Source organism: Rhipicephalus microplus, chromosome 1, assembly GCF_043290135.1.
Source record: "Rhipicephalus microplus isolate Deutch F79 chromosome 1, USDA_Rmic, whole genome shotgun sequence".
Classification (NCBI taxonomy): Eukaryota; Metazoa; Arthropoda; class Arachnida; order Ixodida; family Ixodidae; genus Rhipicephalus; species Rhipicephalus microplus.
In genome coordinates this window covers 60,508,901-60,523,292 of record NC_134700.1, presented here as the reverse complement: position 1 = coordinate 60,523,292, position 14,392 = coordinate 60,508,901, and the positions used below count along the sequence as shown (strand labels likewise).

The 14,392-nt window shown below is 46.2% G+C and overlaps 1 protein-coding gene across 1 annotated transcript in view; it reads left to right on the top strand.

Annotated features, from left to right (window-relative positions):
• Nucleotides 1-5,353, top strand: part of LOC142765366 (serpin A3-7-like) — a 108,711-nt gene extending 103,358 nt beyond the window's left edge. The window contains exon 5 of the mRNA XM_075866179.1: nt 5,024-5,353. The gene's annotated coding sequence lies outside the window, so the exon portion shown is untranslated. The remainder of the gene's footprint in view (nt 1-5,023) is intronic.
• Nucleotides 5,354-14,392: the final 9,039 nt, after the last annotated feature.

Genomic DNA, 14,392 nt, shown 5'->3' with positions numbered 1-14,392 from the left:
TTATTGACACCAAGTGAGGTCAATGCAGGCCAGAACACGTGATGGTATTGCCAGCTTCCGGCATGCGACTGCAAAAGGAGTGAATGGAGTAACTGTAAGCAGCTTGAGATAGACATATAGGAGGCGATGATCATTTTATTCTGTCACATAAATCAATAAATAGCACAAGCAACCACCACCGCCACTGGAAGATTCCGGTACGAAAGAGCGCTACCGGCTGCAGTGTTCGTCCCATAAAATGCCCCTTTTCTCTTTTTCTGTGCTACAGTTTGGGGTTCCGGTAGGGTTTTGTTAGGCGCCGGAACAACCGATATCGCCAGAAGAAGCAACGCCTGCGAGACCTGGAGGCGGATTGCGACTTTCCCACACATACGCCATTGCTTCGGCGAAAAATCACAGGATATTCCACGGAATGAATGATCCTGAGTGGGGCGAAGCGTCCGCCCATTCGTCCAACTGTCTGTCTTTCTGTCTGTCTGTCCGTCCATTCGCCCATCTGTCTGTCTGTCTTCGTCTGTATATCTGCGTTTGTCTGTCCGTCCGTTCGTCAACTATACAAAATCGCCATCTATGCGAAAACAACTAACATCGTCTAATGATAATATTTCAAAAGTCATATACACACAGCCCCATCAAGACAGTAATTCCTAATACTAACTACAAGAGGCTATAACTACAACGTACTATTATAGAGGAGGGAACGACCCATAGCCTAAGAAGCTTCGCCCCTGAAAGGCGGAGCCTTGTGTAAGCAGAAGCAGGGCCCTAACAACTATTGTACCGAAATAGTTTACCACAATACCGTTGGAGTGTGCTCTCTATGAAAAGAGCATTTCGGTCACAATAAAAGGATCTCATAGTTTTTCACTCAGGTATTTCTGGGGGACACTTGAATAAATCAGGTTTAGGGGGAAATCAGGTCGTTAAAGTGGTCTTTGACAACATTGAACGCATTATTTTTCCTGGAATGGAAAGTTTTTGTTACATTTCAAACTTTGAGAAATTTCTGAAAGAATAGGCGCAGTAGTCTACGAGCAAGCATAAAAAAAAGCAGACAAGATCTTGCGCTACTAGAAACTGCTTATTTTCTCCACACCCAAGGAGTTTCAACACACTTTCATGTTGCGCATGCGCTACATCGCAGTGGAAACGCGCACCTAAAAGAGACACAAAATGCGTATATGACTAAACCTGCCGCAAGACAAGACGCGAGTGAGAGATACTATTGTTACAATAAGCCTTGCAGAACCTTGAATTCAGAAACTCAAACTCAAAGAACGTTGGTGCATATACAAGCGAAGCTTCGGTGTCCTTGCATTCTTCAGAATATGAGTTTTTGTAAGGTTTAATATAGCATGCGCGCTTGTCATTTGCAGCTTGTTTTACTGCAGCTGTTGTCATGAAAAAATTCACCCGGTATAAGCATGTTTTACTGCAAATGTCTTCAAATGACGACAGTCTTCCTGTCTGGAGAGAGTGAATAAGAAAGTTATTCAATATTCTCCGGGAGAAACTCGGGTGAATAAAATTGTGGAGGCACTGTGTTAAAGAACCTAGATGCGCGCAGCGGGTAGGCGCCACCACTTTATTGTCTTAGCAAAGCCCAATAAACACCCCACTTTTCGTGCATAGTGTTGCATTAACATCTTAGCGTTATAAACACTACGTCGCTTAAAATTACCTATATATGTCTTTCGCAGTATAAAAACATGCCGCAGTATAACGGCAAGTTTATGTTTCATCTCAGGTATTCGCACTATTTTGTTTTTAATCGATCCTACGCACGAATAAAAATGCATAACCAGGGCAGTATTGGTGGGCGGTGCGGATGTGGTTGGATTTGGAAATTAAATGCAAACAATCAAAGGCAAAGCGACAAGCTGTTTCGGTTGACAATCAGAAAATTTGATAGACAGACACACAGATAGACAAAGCGAAAGATTTCCATCGAAGTTTTCTCAGAAAAAGTATCGTGTTTAAAAGTGTCCGATCCTTCTGTCTTAGGAATCGGTGAAGTGAGAGCTGTCTGCAATGAAGTTGTACTTATTGTATAGTGAATATGACCGCTATTACAACCTATATTGATAATTGGCCCTTATATTATTGTTTAATTTGGGTGCCCACGCTAGCAAGTGACATATACACAACACGACGTCTAGCACCCATGATCATAATTTAAGCGGAGCGCCGCCGCTGTGGTCTATGGTTATGACACTCGACTGCTAACCTGAAGGTCACGGGATCGAATTCCCGCAGCGGCAGCTGCATTTTTTATGGAGGCGAAAAGGATGTAGGTGCAGGTGCTTAGATTTGGGTGCACGATGAGAACCCCTTGTGGGCGAACTTTTTGAAGCCCTCCAGCACTGATGGCTTTAGGGCGTTGAACCACGCGTGGTATGATTATCAGATTTCAACGTTCATTTCGGAGCCTTCCAGTACAGGTAGCTTTGGGACGTTGAACCACATGTGTTATGATTATTCAATTTGAACGTTCTGGTACCTCATGTTCTTTGGATGGCATCAAGAAGCGCGTAATAAACACCGGTAGTTCATATGTACTTCTTGAAAGCATTGCCAATTAGGGATAGAAAGGCACGAAGTGTGCTCCAGATATGGTATATGTGTCTATGGCTCTGCATACACTACCACAAAACTCTTCAGCAACACGGGGGCAGTGGTTCGTACCCTCATCCGCGAAGGCACGTAGCCGGTCCACGGCTTGCTGGCCTCTGTCTCGCTCCCAGAAGGCCCGTCGACGACATCGTAGCCTTCCTTCAACACTTGCTGCAGCAGTTTTATTATCGGTGGCGAAACTCCAGTGCATGAGCAAGATGCAGCTTTATTAGGTATATATGTGCATTTTAGAGAGCAGGAGTGTAATTCAGCGCTGCCAGTGGTGATTATGGCGAGGGTGAAACACTCTTGTTGTGCCTCATTGAGTAACGAAGGGTGTGATCTTGTTACCATCTGGCAGCTACCAGTAATCTCTCGCTGAAGGCATCATGTCGGAATTCTATTTAAGTTTGTCGAGAAAAGTGATTCGGAAGCTATTGCCAGCGACATCCGAATGGAGAAATATGGGAGCAGCGATTGATGCGCGACTATGTGTGAGGGAACAAACACTAGTAGCGAAAACTCAAGTTTGATTCAACTTGGACGCAATTCCTGTGTTTTACAAGTGAAATTTATTTCTCCCAGCAATATTATGTATATGGAATGAGCAAGAAGTTTATGAGCTTTCTAATATTACAAAAAATATTTTTTTTGTCGTGCTCTCTGTGCATGCTATCAGGGAGTTTTAGAATAACGTTTGCAGGCGCTTCAGCTGCTGCGGGCATAGCGGGAACCATATAAGATTTAGAATAACGTTTCCCCATCTTGGTAACAATCTATGGACTTTAGGTGCCCCACAAACTCAAATGCATGAAAACTGCCTCGACTCGACTCAAGCGTTCATAGGCTGAACGCTTCGCCCGCTATTTCGGATTTTCCGCGCGAATGGTGGCTCGCGTACGACGCATGCGCAATGGCAGTGACCGCATCACAAGAGCTCGTGGTGCAGTATTCTAAAATTCCCTTTTCTTGCTCACTGCAGGCCCTGCACTGCATAGAAAGGCACGCTCGTAAAATTATTCTACGATGACAGAACTAGTCACGTGTTTTAGAGGGCTGCACTTGCTTGCGTTCTCTGCTGTGCGCGAAAATTTGAGGTGCGTTTTATTTTTGGTGAACGTCTTCAGTGCAATGTCCTACGGGCAGTACGGCTGTCGTCGGTACCTACGGAAACCATATGCTAAGCAAGGATGCAGTAGCAACAAACGTATGCCTGGGGGCCCATCTATTTTAGATAATAAAAGGGCAATGGCTTGAAATACAGTGCTCGTTGGACTTTCATCCATCAGTATTCCTGCAGCCCGCTTTCCTACTTCAGCGCACAGAGCGTTCTGTTATTCGGGTTATTACTGAGCAGATCGCCAAGTTAATACGCTACGAATGGCATGTCTGTATTCGCATAAGTAGCGGTAATTTATCGGAATATATTGTAAAAAAGGCAAGTACCAACCGCAAGCTTTTTTGTGCTTAATACATCTGTGTGCAATATAATAAAATTGAGGTATTGTGACCAGTGAATAAAACCGAAACATCATATTTTTTGCTTGACTACGCGTCATTTCTTCCTCTGAAACTGATAACTGGTGTAGCTTGGTTTGGCACAAGTGCTGGCGAGCCTTTAGGGGGGCAAGTGCCCCTTTTGCACCTCCCGACTGACGCCTATGCCACGAAGCAAGAGACGCATGTTCGAATCCGCGAGCCCAATCACACCGTTCGAAGTGTTCTTAATAGTTATTTACCACTGCCTTGAATTTTCGCTCACGGACACCACCAGTTTTTGCTCACACACAATGACACCGCTGACGCCGACAGCGAAATAACCGCGAATTGATACCTTTGCTCTCGTGTTAAAACGGCGCTTGCTGCGGATATAACTCGTAGTGAGGCGGAAATACGTCAATTGTGATATCTATATATATATATATATATATAGTTATTCATTTATTTATGTGTGTGTGTTTGTGTGTGTGTGTGTGTGAAGGATGGAAAAGGTGCAGCCGCGTTAAATTTCAATTTATTTAAATTTCCATACATCGTGTAGTAAAGAAGCATCTGGGATTTTAATAATTTCAAAACTTATATTTGGCGAGTAGCTGAGTAGGCGACGCAGTGTTTTTTTTTTAGCTCAAGGGCCAACTCGATGTAGGCTGGAGGTCACAGCGGGTCTTCTTCATATTCGCTCTGCTCAAGCATCGCGTCCACTGCCTTCTTTACAGATGGTGGGAAGTGTGCACTTATCACTAGCATATAAAGGGTGCTGGGAATATAAACTTTGTTCATCCTGGTCAGTTTCTAGTTTTTGAAGAGTTAGAAAACAGTACTGAAGCGTTTTTTTCTCTAGTGAATAGCTCGTAGCTTGTTAAACTGAATAGAACTGCCACATTTGGCTCTCCTTGTCTTTTTTCTGCAGAACACCAGTGCCTGCTCACAGACCCTGCCAGTGCACAGGCGAAACGCTGATGATTTTCTTGCGGATTTCTGGAACAGGAGCATTATATCTTAATTGCCACACCATGGGCAGCTCTTTGCAAACACACATATACAGGCAAACTCGACACGTGGACCCTGTTTACTTGTAAATAATTTTGCATCAGTGTGTATGAAAAACATATGTAGGTCATATATATACGTATACACGAGTGATTTTTGTAGTATGATTTTTATTAAATAGGTTAATAGACATTACAACCTTGTATTTTGAATAAAAAGCGCAGTTACAGCCTCCAGAAGTGCTGTTGAAGTTTTCTGCTCAATTCTTTCTGCAAGGCCCTTGTTTACACGTTGTCTGCCAACATTGTACGTGACCTACACTCCAAGAAAAACAAAAGTGTGTGTGACTCCATCAAGATTGTTCTGAGATCACACGACCCTAAGAAAAGTGCATGTTGCTAAAAAAGTGTTTTAGGGCTGTTTAAACAAAGCCTTGTATGTGGCGAGATAAAATTCCCCCATAAGAATCAACGGACAACTTTTACGGGCAAAGCGCTTAGGCGTGGGTTGTGCGTCTCCTGTATATAGTACCCACCTCTAGTGTAAGTCTTTGGAATGTTCGCTGGATGGTGTTGCTTGTATACGATGAAGTTCAGTTCGGACTGACACGACGAATAGACGTGTTTTTGTGCGCTCCCGATTGACTGCTCAGATAAGTGGTTTTGCATGTTTAGAGCTTGCTTTTATATTATTAAGGCATTAGTTGAAACCTTTGTTGTAGTTATTACATAGTACGGTTTTTTCGGGGGTAAGTCACCAGGTATTTACTAGTTTGTGTGTTTGTGGTTTTTTCTCTTGCCACCTTGTGGGGGAGGTGCACATACACCGACAATGCAAATTTTGGTAGAAAAGCTTAAACTTGCTTTTTTCTTGTAGGGCAGGATTCGTTCTACGCCGTGCTTTGTAATTATCGAGTGTGCATTTCATAAGGACAATTGGTGTGAGGAAGACATGGTTGTTAAGGCTGTAAAATGTTCAGTATGTGGGTTGGATTTGAAAATGAACCCAAGTGCAGACGCGGATGGAGAGGAGGCTGACGCCAAGTGTAGGCAATGTGAAGTCGAGAAAAAAAAGAAAAAAATGATGGTTGCTCAGAGTAAACTGCTGATTAGAATCACCTAGCTAGAGACTGCGTTGGTGACAGAGGACGAGAAAACGAGGGCTATACGAGCAAGGCTGAAGTCCGCCGAGGAGGCGCTTGCGAAGGGGAATAGAGGAGTGGCCGATGGAGAGAATGGTAGGGCACCGGCAACCAGAACTGCGGAGAAGAAAGAGCAAGCAAGTTCGCAATAAACAGGTTTAGCCGGTTCAATGGTGGCAAGAACAAGCTCCAGCAAAAGAGTAGTGCCACTGGGAGGGGACAAAGCAGCTGGCGTCACGGGTGCAAATAACCCCCAGGTGCAGGACGGCCCAGCTAGAAAGTCACAGGACGTGATATTCACCATGGACTTGAATTTAAATCCATGCATAGAAGCAATCAAAGAGAGGGTGAGAGGTGACAAGAGGGTTGCAGTATAGGCGTTCCCAGGACGCAAGCTGGAAGCAGTCGTGAGGCAAGCGAGGGTAAAACTCAAAACTACAGCTGATGGACGTAATCTCATGATATTTGCAGGCGGTTTAAACGAAGTCTTAAATGAAGATATAGCGGGACTAGCAACGACACTGGTGAAAGAGGTCGATGACATGCGCGCCATTTCTCCTCAGGTGCAGGTAGCAATATGCACGATACCGGAAGTTCCGGTGCGTGACGGCAACCTGCAAAAAGCGGTTGTCAATGCAAACCAAGAGATATGGCGGATAAGATGAGAGAAAGGCTTTGAGGTGATAAGAATAAACAGAGGTTCATAGGTGGGGTGGTTTTCAACGAGACAGAATTCACTTCGATGGGAAGCTAGGTCATGAGGTGGGTTGGCAACTTGCAGGATGCGCAGTACCTTTTTTTTTGGGGGGGGGGGGGGCACGCAGGCCCTTCGGGGTGCAGGGTAGGTAGTAACGAGCAAAACAACCAGTGGTACTCTTTGACAGGTAGTATAGACAGATGCAATAGGCAATATGCGGAATTAACAGCACCATCTAGTGAACGAAGCGGGCACCATATCCGCCATTTTGATGCTGGCGAGGCTTGACCACTACGCGCGGGCGACCCATATGCGAACGTACGCGTTTCATCGCTTCGACTGTCGCAGTCAGATTTTTTTGCTGGCGAAATGCCAGTACACTGCTGTGTGCCGCTGTGCAAGCACCGCGGAGTCACAGATAGCGATGGGAGCAAGGTATGTGGCATGAATTACGATTTTGCAGCGATCATTTGAACGCAAAACAGGGTATGGCGTGCACAACCTTTATGGGCACAGTCTAGGATGCACGTATCTCCGCGGTGCAAGGGCTGCACGAGAGCAACGCAGGACTAACCATTTTTCTGTGTTACGCGGACAGGCTGTGTTTTTATAGGTTTTTCAGCTTTGCGGCTAGGAGTTTTCACTACGTCGGGCCTCTACACGACAGTGGTGCTCTTCGATTTACCGTCTCGAACTCGCTGAGAAGCTGTGCGGCATTCAAATTTTCTTATGACTTCGGGGAAGCCTCGGACTACCCGCGGACTATCCGCGGTAAGTCTGAGATGGTAAATCGAAGAGCCCCGGTGATTCCCTGCAGTCGAAGAGAGAGTCCGCCACTGCTGATGGGTTAACTAGTGTGGCAGAGCCGAACTGTTAGGGCGGGCTTTTTTGTGACGAGATTACACTATGTAGGTAAGCGACGAAGAAACGTTATTTTTGAAGGTGATTGCGCACAGAAACGTGCAGAGCTTCTGCTACTCCGAGTAACATGCCGTACACGCATCCTAGAAAGGCAGATCGGCTGCTTGTCCACGTTCAAGCTCCGTTGTGTCCGCAAGTACGGTCACCGCGCAGCAATAAAACAGTCGTTCTGAAGATAAGGGCTATAAGGCCCACATTGGAACAGAAAAGTATGTGCTCAGGCACTTAACCTCCATTCCCCTAACGTGCATGGACGCAACTTTTCTATTGGGGCCTCTCTCACTAATTTTCCTTTACCAACGATACAAAATCGAAATGATAGCGGGGCGCACTGCCGTAGGTTTCGAAAACTGGCACCATGAGTATCGCCAGGACTTGACTGAATGACGTTCTGCATTAGGTCGGAGCGCGGCAATCCTATTTATTCGTAAGACGGGATTCATTCCCTGCATTTTAGTCTCTTTGGCTCAATTGCGTTGCAGCTGTTTTTTTGTGTTGCAACTCACCTCACAGGAAAAATGTTTCATGTTGCATTATAAAACATACAGCTGTGGAGACAGCCATAACTTATTTGTATGGAATTCAGCATTTTGGCTGCCTTACACTCGCAGTTCCTAGAAACCTTTGAAGCAACTTAGATATAAAAAATAACTGATTTAAATTCTCCCGAGTGTCCACAAGTGACTAATGCCTCTTAAGGCTTGCTGTGAAAGGCCATATCTAGGAAAGGCTGCTAGGAAACGGGAGTGCGCACAGAAAAAACTGAGGGGGAGGCGGTCACATTACAAGTGCATCATTAGTCCTGCAATGCACATATAAGTGTGACCTCTATTCCCTGTAAGATGAATTTGTGTTAGTACCTGTGTTTGTAAACAACAATCGTTTAAACAGCTACGAGAAACCTAGCTCATGACGTCCCACTGAATGTTTGTTTGCTTATATCTTGTAGGTATCCTTCCACCGCTTTCCGAAAGATGCAATGACATACAAGTGGCACGATGCGGCAAGATTCCTAAAGAGTTTGTCCACATCACATGTTCGAGCACTGGGAAACGTCTTGCTGTGGTCGTCGATGTGTGGGGTTTAACGTCCCAAAACCACCATATGATTATGAGAGACGCCGTAGTGGAGGGCTCCGGAAATTTTGACCACCTGGGGTTCTTTAACGTGCACCCAAATCTGAGCACACGGGCCTCGACATTTCCGCCTCCATCGGAAATGCAGCCGCCGCAGCCGGGATTTGAACCCACGACCTGCGGGTCAGCAGCCGAGTACCTTAGCCACTAGACCACCGCGGCGGGGCCTTGCTGTGGTCGTCGCAGTAGCTCAGTGCAGTGAAGCAAGTGTTCAGGAGTCGTACGGCAATACTAGCGAACGCATTGCCGTCGACCGCTCACCCACATTAAAATGGAGGCGGGGTCAAAACGCACAGTGTTGCCAGAGCACAAATCAATTTCACATATGGTCCATTCCAAAGTGGCACCAATACTTAAGATACGTAGAGTCCGGGGCAGAAATTGACGTAGCAACGAGGGCCGAGCCAAATCCGACCTAGAGTACATTATCATGCAGGATGGCAGGAATGCTCTGAAATGAGAAGAGATGGAAGAATAGCTAAGAGAGGAGAGGCCGATGGTATATGGTTTTGCAGAAACACATCTTAGAGACATGGAACTACCTCCTAACAATCCGGGCTATGCGTGGGAATATTGTAATAAAACAGAAAGAAGCAGAAAGGGTCGTGGTATTAGATCATCCATTCATAAAAGTTCGGACTGGCAAAGGGTTAAGTAGTAGTGCGAGGAACATGTATTGCTGAAAGGGAAGGTGGCAGGGCAAATGCCGCTCCTAATTTTTGTATACTTTGTGGTGTACACGTATCCCGAAGGACTACGGCCACCAGCGTGGGTCCGGTCTTAGCGAGCCGCAGGGCACGCGTTAACCGTCGCCGTGGCGGGAAACACGATAGTGCTCAAGTCGCAACACTTTATTGTGGCAACACCAAACGCAGTACAGCCTGTTGCAAAAAGGCGCGGCGGGAAAGCAAGTAGGCTTATCCACGCCACGGGCACAAAGTACTACACAGGGTGCCACGAGCACGTCTCCGCGGTAAACGTGATCCACGGAGACACCGGAACAAAGGGCCCGGTTGCTCGAGCGAGGGCAAAGGCGCTCGCGTTGGCTTCGGAGGGAGACGGGTCGGCGTAGCCAGGCCACGCACTAGGACACCGTACCGCCCTTCGGCCGTGAGTACGCAGCGGGGCAACAAAAGGTGAGCGTTCGCCTCGGGCGCGAGGCACCGCCGGCGAAGTCCGACGAGCCCCCGACTGACGGCAGTCGACGGACGGAAAAGATAGCGCGGCTCACCGTTTGCTGTCCCGGACAGTATCTCCCTGCTCCCGACGCAGCGCGCGAAAACCTCTCGGGAGGCTCCCCGCGCGGCGCCACAGTCAACATCCGCTACCGGGTGAGGGAGTTAAACGTCACTCCGCCCTTCCCAGCGCGGCAGACAGCAAAGGAGGGCAGACATGTCGGGACATGAGAATGGCAGAAAAGGCGGCAAAGCCCGCGCAAAGGCAGCGGGCCAGCCTCAATTCCCACAACTTGTGAGCAGAGGCAAAAGCGAGAGAGGAAAATCAACTGATGCATTGCATAGGAAATGACTTTGACGAACTAGAAGAAGTGAGCGAGGTAGGTATATTAGTAGATATGAATAGGCACATAGAAAATGTGAATGGTAATACTGACCCAACAGGCAGAATACTAATGGATAAGTGTGAAAGGCATGATTCAATCATTTCCAACAGCACCGAGAAATGCGAAGGGCAGATAACATGGGATGTGGGAAGGCTGCAGTCGACGATAGATTACGCAATATTGTCACATAGGATGTATGATCGGCTAAGGGTGATGAACATAGATGAATATGGGTCCAGAAGCTTAGGTAGTTGTCACAAACGTATCACGCTGAGTTTTGGAAGAGAAATAAAATTGGAAAGGCGGCATTACGAGCAACCAAGTGGTAATATTTATTCACAAAGGCAAATATAAATAGCAACTAAAGAGATTGAGAAAATAATCACCGAGGATACTAAAACAGAGTGGACGTACACAAATCTAACTCGATTGTTTGAGTTAGAGCCTCCTAAGGTACGAGTAAAATCAACCTGAAAAAGCAGACACAAACCCCCGAGGTGCTGGGATGAGGAAGTTAAGGGAGCTATAGTAGGACGTCAGGATGCTTCCAGAGAACACAGATATGCTAAACAGAGGGGTGATTCGAAAGAGGATGTTAAAAGAAAGTGAAATAACTTTTTGAGCTGCAGAAGGGAAGCGTCCAAATCGATCAGTGAAAATATTAGGAGAAATGGGCCCAATAGATGGCGAAAGTGAGCAAAAAGGTTAGAAAGGCAGCTGCAAAATTTCGAAACCATCTAAATTCTCTGAGTAATAACACAAGCACGAAACAGAGTTTTATAAGTGCAGTTCAGAGGTCAGACAAGAAGGGGATGAGACAATCGAATATATAAAAACAATGACAACATGAAAAATTAAACACCAGTACAGCGCCACATGCACCTAACCAGATGAGGACGGACCAATCAGCTCAGTGGCTACATTGGGACAACGAGAGTGGAAAAGGGCCGAAAAAATAGTTTTTAATATCACATCAACAGGCCCTGAATGCATCCTAATCATGCTAATGAAGGAACTAAGAACGAACACTAAGCAAATATCAAGAAAGGCATCGAGCAAAGCAATAATGAATGGTGAAGCTCCCAATGGGTGGAAACTAAGCAGGCTGAGCATGATCTATATAGGAAAGGGAAACAAAGCCGACATAAACAACTGCCATCCTATAACAGTCACATCAGTAGTTTACTGGCTGGTGATGCAGATAGTAAAGGAAAGACTACAGATATGGGCGGAAAATAAGGGGGCGCTGTGAGAACTACAAAGTGGGTTCCGTAAACGAAGGAGGTTGGAGGATAATCTGTTTTCACTGATGCAGTGCGTCGAAATTGCGAAAAATTCTGTGGCTGGCACTTCTAGATATCAAGGGAGCTTACGATAGTGTGATTCCAGAAGACTTGTGGGGAATACTGAACACACTAGATGGGAAAGATAGAATAACTAATCTTCTAAAGGATATCTAGGAAAGTAACAAGGTAGTTATCAAATGGGAAGAACAAGTGTCTGAAACTATAGATATACAACGTGGGCTTTGACAGGGATGTCCCTTGTCACCTTTGTTATTTATGCTGTATCTCCAGTGATTAGAAGCCAAATTAGAGATAGTCGACTCGTATTCAGTCTCTTTGCGGATGACATCTGCATAATGTATGCAGATGACATACTGCTAATAGGCGACAACAAGGAAAATCCGCAGGTATTGATAGACATCTGTGGTAAAGAGGGAGATAGGTTAAATTTGAAGTTCAGCAGGGAAAAAGCGGCAATCATAATTTTTAATGATATCGAAGGCAGTGAGCTTAAGATACAGGAATTCACGCTAGCAATATTGCAGAAATACAAATACTTGGACGTATGAATAAATAACGCGGCTGAGTATCAAGGGGAGCACGAAAGATACGTAATGACTAAGGGCACCAGGAATGCAGCTTGAATGAAAAATAGGGTGCTGTGGAACTACAATAGGTATGAAGTTGTGAGAGCAATTTAGAAAGGGGTCATGGTCCTGCTTTCGACGTTTGGCATGCGGTCTTGTGCATCAAATCAGAAGTTCGTGCAAGATTTGAAGTTAAACAACGTGGCATAGGTAGATTTGCTTTGGAAGCACACGGGAATACCTCAAATCAGGGGGTACTAGGAGACGTGGGATGGACATCATTTGAGTGCATGGAAGCTAGCAGCAAGATAGAATTGGAGGAGCGATTGAGAAAAATGGGAGAGAAGCGTTGGGTTAGGAAAGTTTTCAGTTATTTGTACGTGAAGAATGTCGATACTAAATGGAGGAAGCAAACTAAAAACAATTGTTAAGCAAGTATTTAGACAACAGCAGAATACCAAGCCAAAAGAAAACATCGGTTAAGAAGAAGGTGAAGAAAACAGAGAGTGACATGTGAAGATGAGAATGCTTACGAAAGAATCACTGGAGACCTACCACACTTTTAAGCAGGAAATACAAGGGACAAGATTTACGATAATTCTCGGGGTACTTCTCTGCTCTTCGAGGCTAGAACATGGGTATTGCGGACCAAGACGTATCGAGCTAAATACGAAGGCACAGACACGGTTTATAGCGCGTGTGGAGAGGAGAAAACGGCTGAACATTTGATAATGTTTTGTAAAAGTCTCCACCCTATAGTCGAAGATGATGGCGCCGAGGTTTTCAAAGCATTAAGGTTTAGGGACAGTGAAGGCAAAATACAGTTTAAACGGGCAGAAATAGCCAGGAGGAGGCTAATTGTTGGTGGCTACAATTGAGGCGTGAGTGAAATTCAATCCTTAAACACACAGTGATTCAATCCTTAAACAAACAGTGAATGTACTTAACTTTATGGCTAGGTGGCGTGATCCACTGCCCGATCTAAAAGGCACAGCCGGATACATCCAACCATCCATCGAATATATGATGAAAAGATATATGGCGGTACATGGAGTGTTCGCTAAATGGGCGGACGGACCGAAAGTATTACACACATGCGGACTGATGGACATACATACATACATACATACATACATACATACATACATACATACACACACACATACACACACATACATACATACATACATACATACATACATACATACATACATACATACATACATACATACATACATACATACATACTGTGATGTTTAGGACGGTTCGAGCACTTACACTACTGTGCAGTGGCGCAGGAAACAGACAGGGAGACGAGTTCAAACGTTTATAGACAAAAGAAAGGCTATGAAAAGTCAGTGATGTGGACGCCGTCAGGATGACCACCGCGGCACATGAGGAAGAACAGTCCCGTGGACTCACGACTCTCGAGCAGCGGTGGCGGAGATGCCTGGACCAGCGCGACCTCGGACCTCGTTTCTAAGCTCTTGATCACCTTCCGGGCGTAGCGGTTCCACGTGCGGGTTCTGGCCCGCACAGCACCGTCTGTGCCGTGCTGAAATGCTGCTCGCCACAGCTGCGGTGCGGCAGCTCAGTCACCGGCGTTCCTTGCCTTGGCCAGAGCACAGCTAGGTACCTTCGGGTGCACAGCTCGTGAGCTCACAGCCCACGTCCAAGTCTGACGCGTCGCTAGGTATGACTCGGCACCACTCGGCGATCCTCGATTTAGCCAGCAACTCCCCTGGCACCTGGATCCTCGGCCACCCTGGACCTCGCCCGGCTCCGTGGTCCTCCGTACACACGCGCGCGTAGCGCCCGGCAGAACGTCTCACTCGTCCCCTGAGGCCCAGATTGGCGGTACGACAGACGCCGATGAGGTGCAGGGCAGGAGGCGGAGGAAAGGCGCTATGGAATGCGCTCACTTGCCGATGTGCGACGCTCTGGTGACACCGGCGCTTGA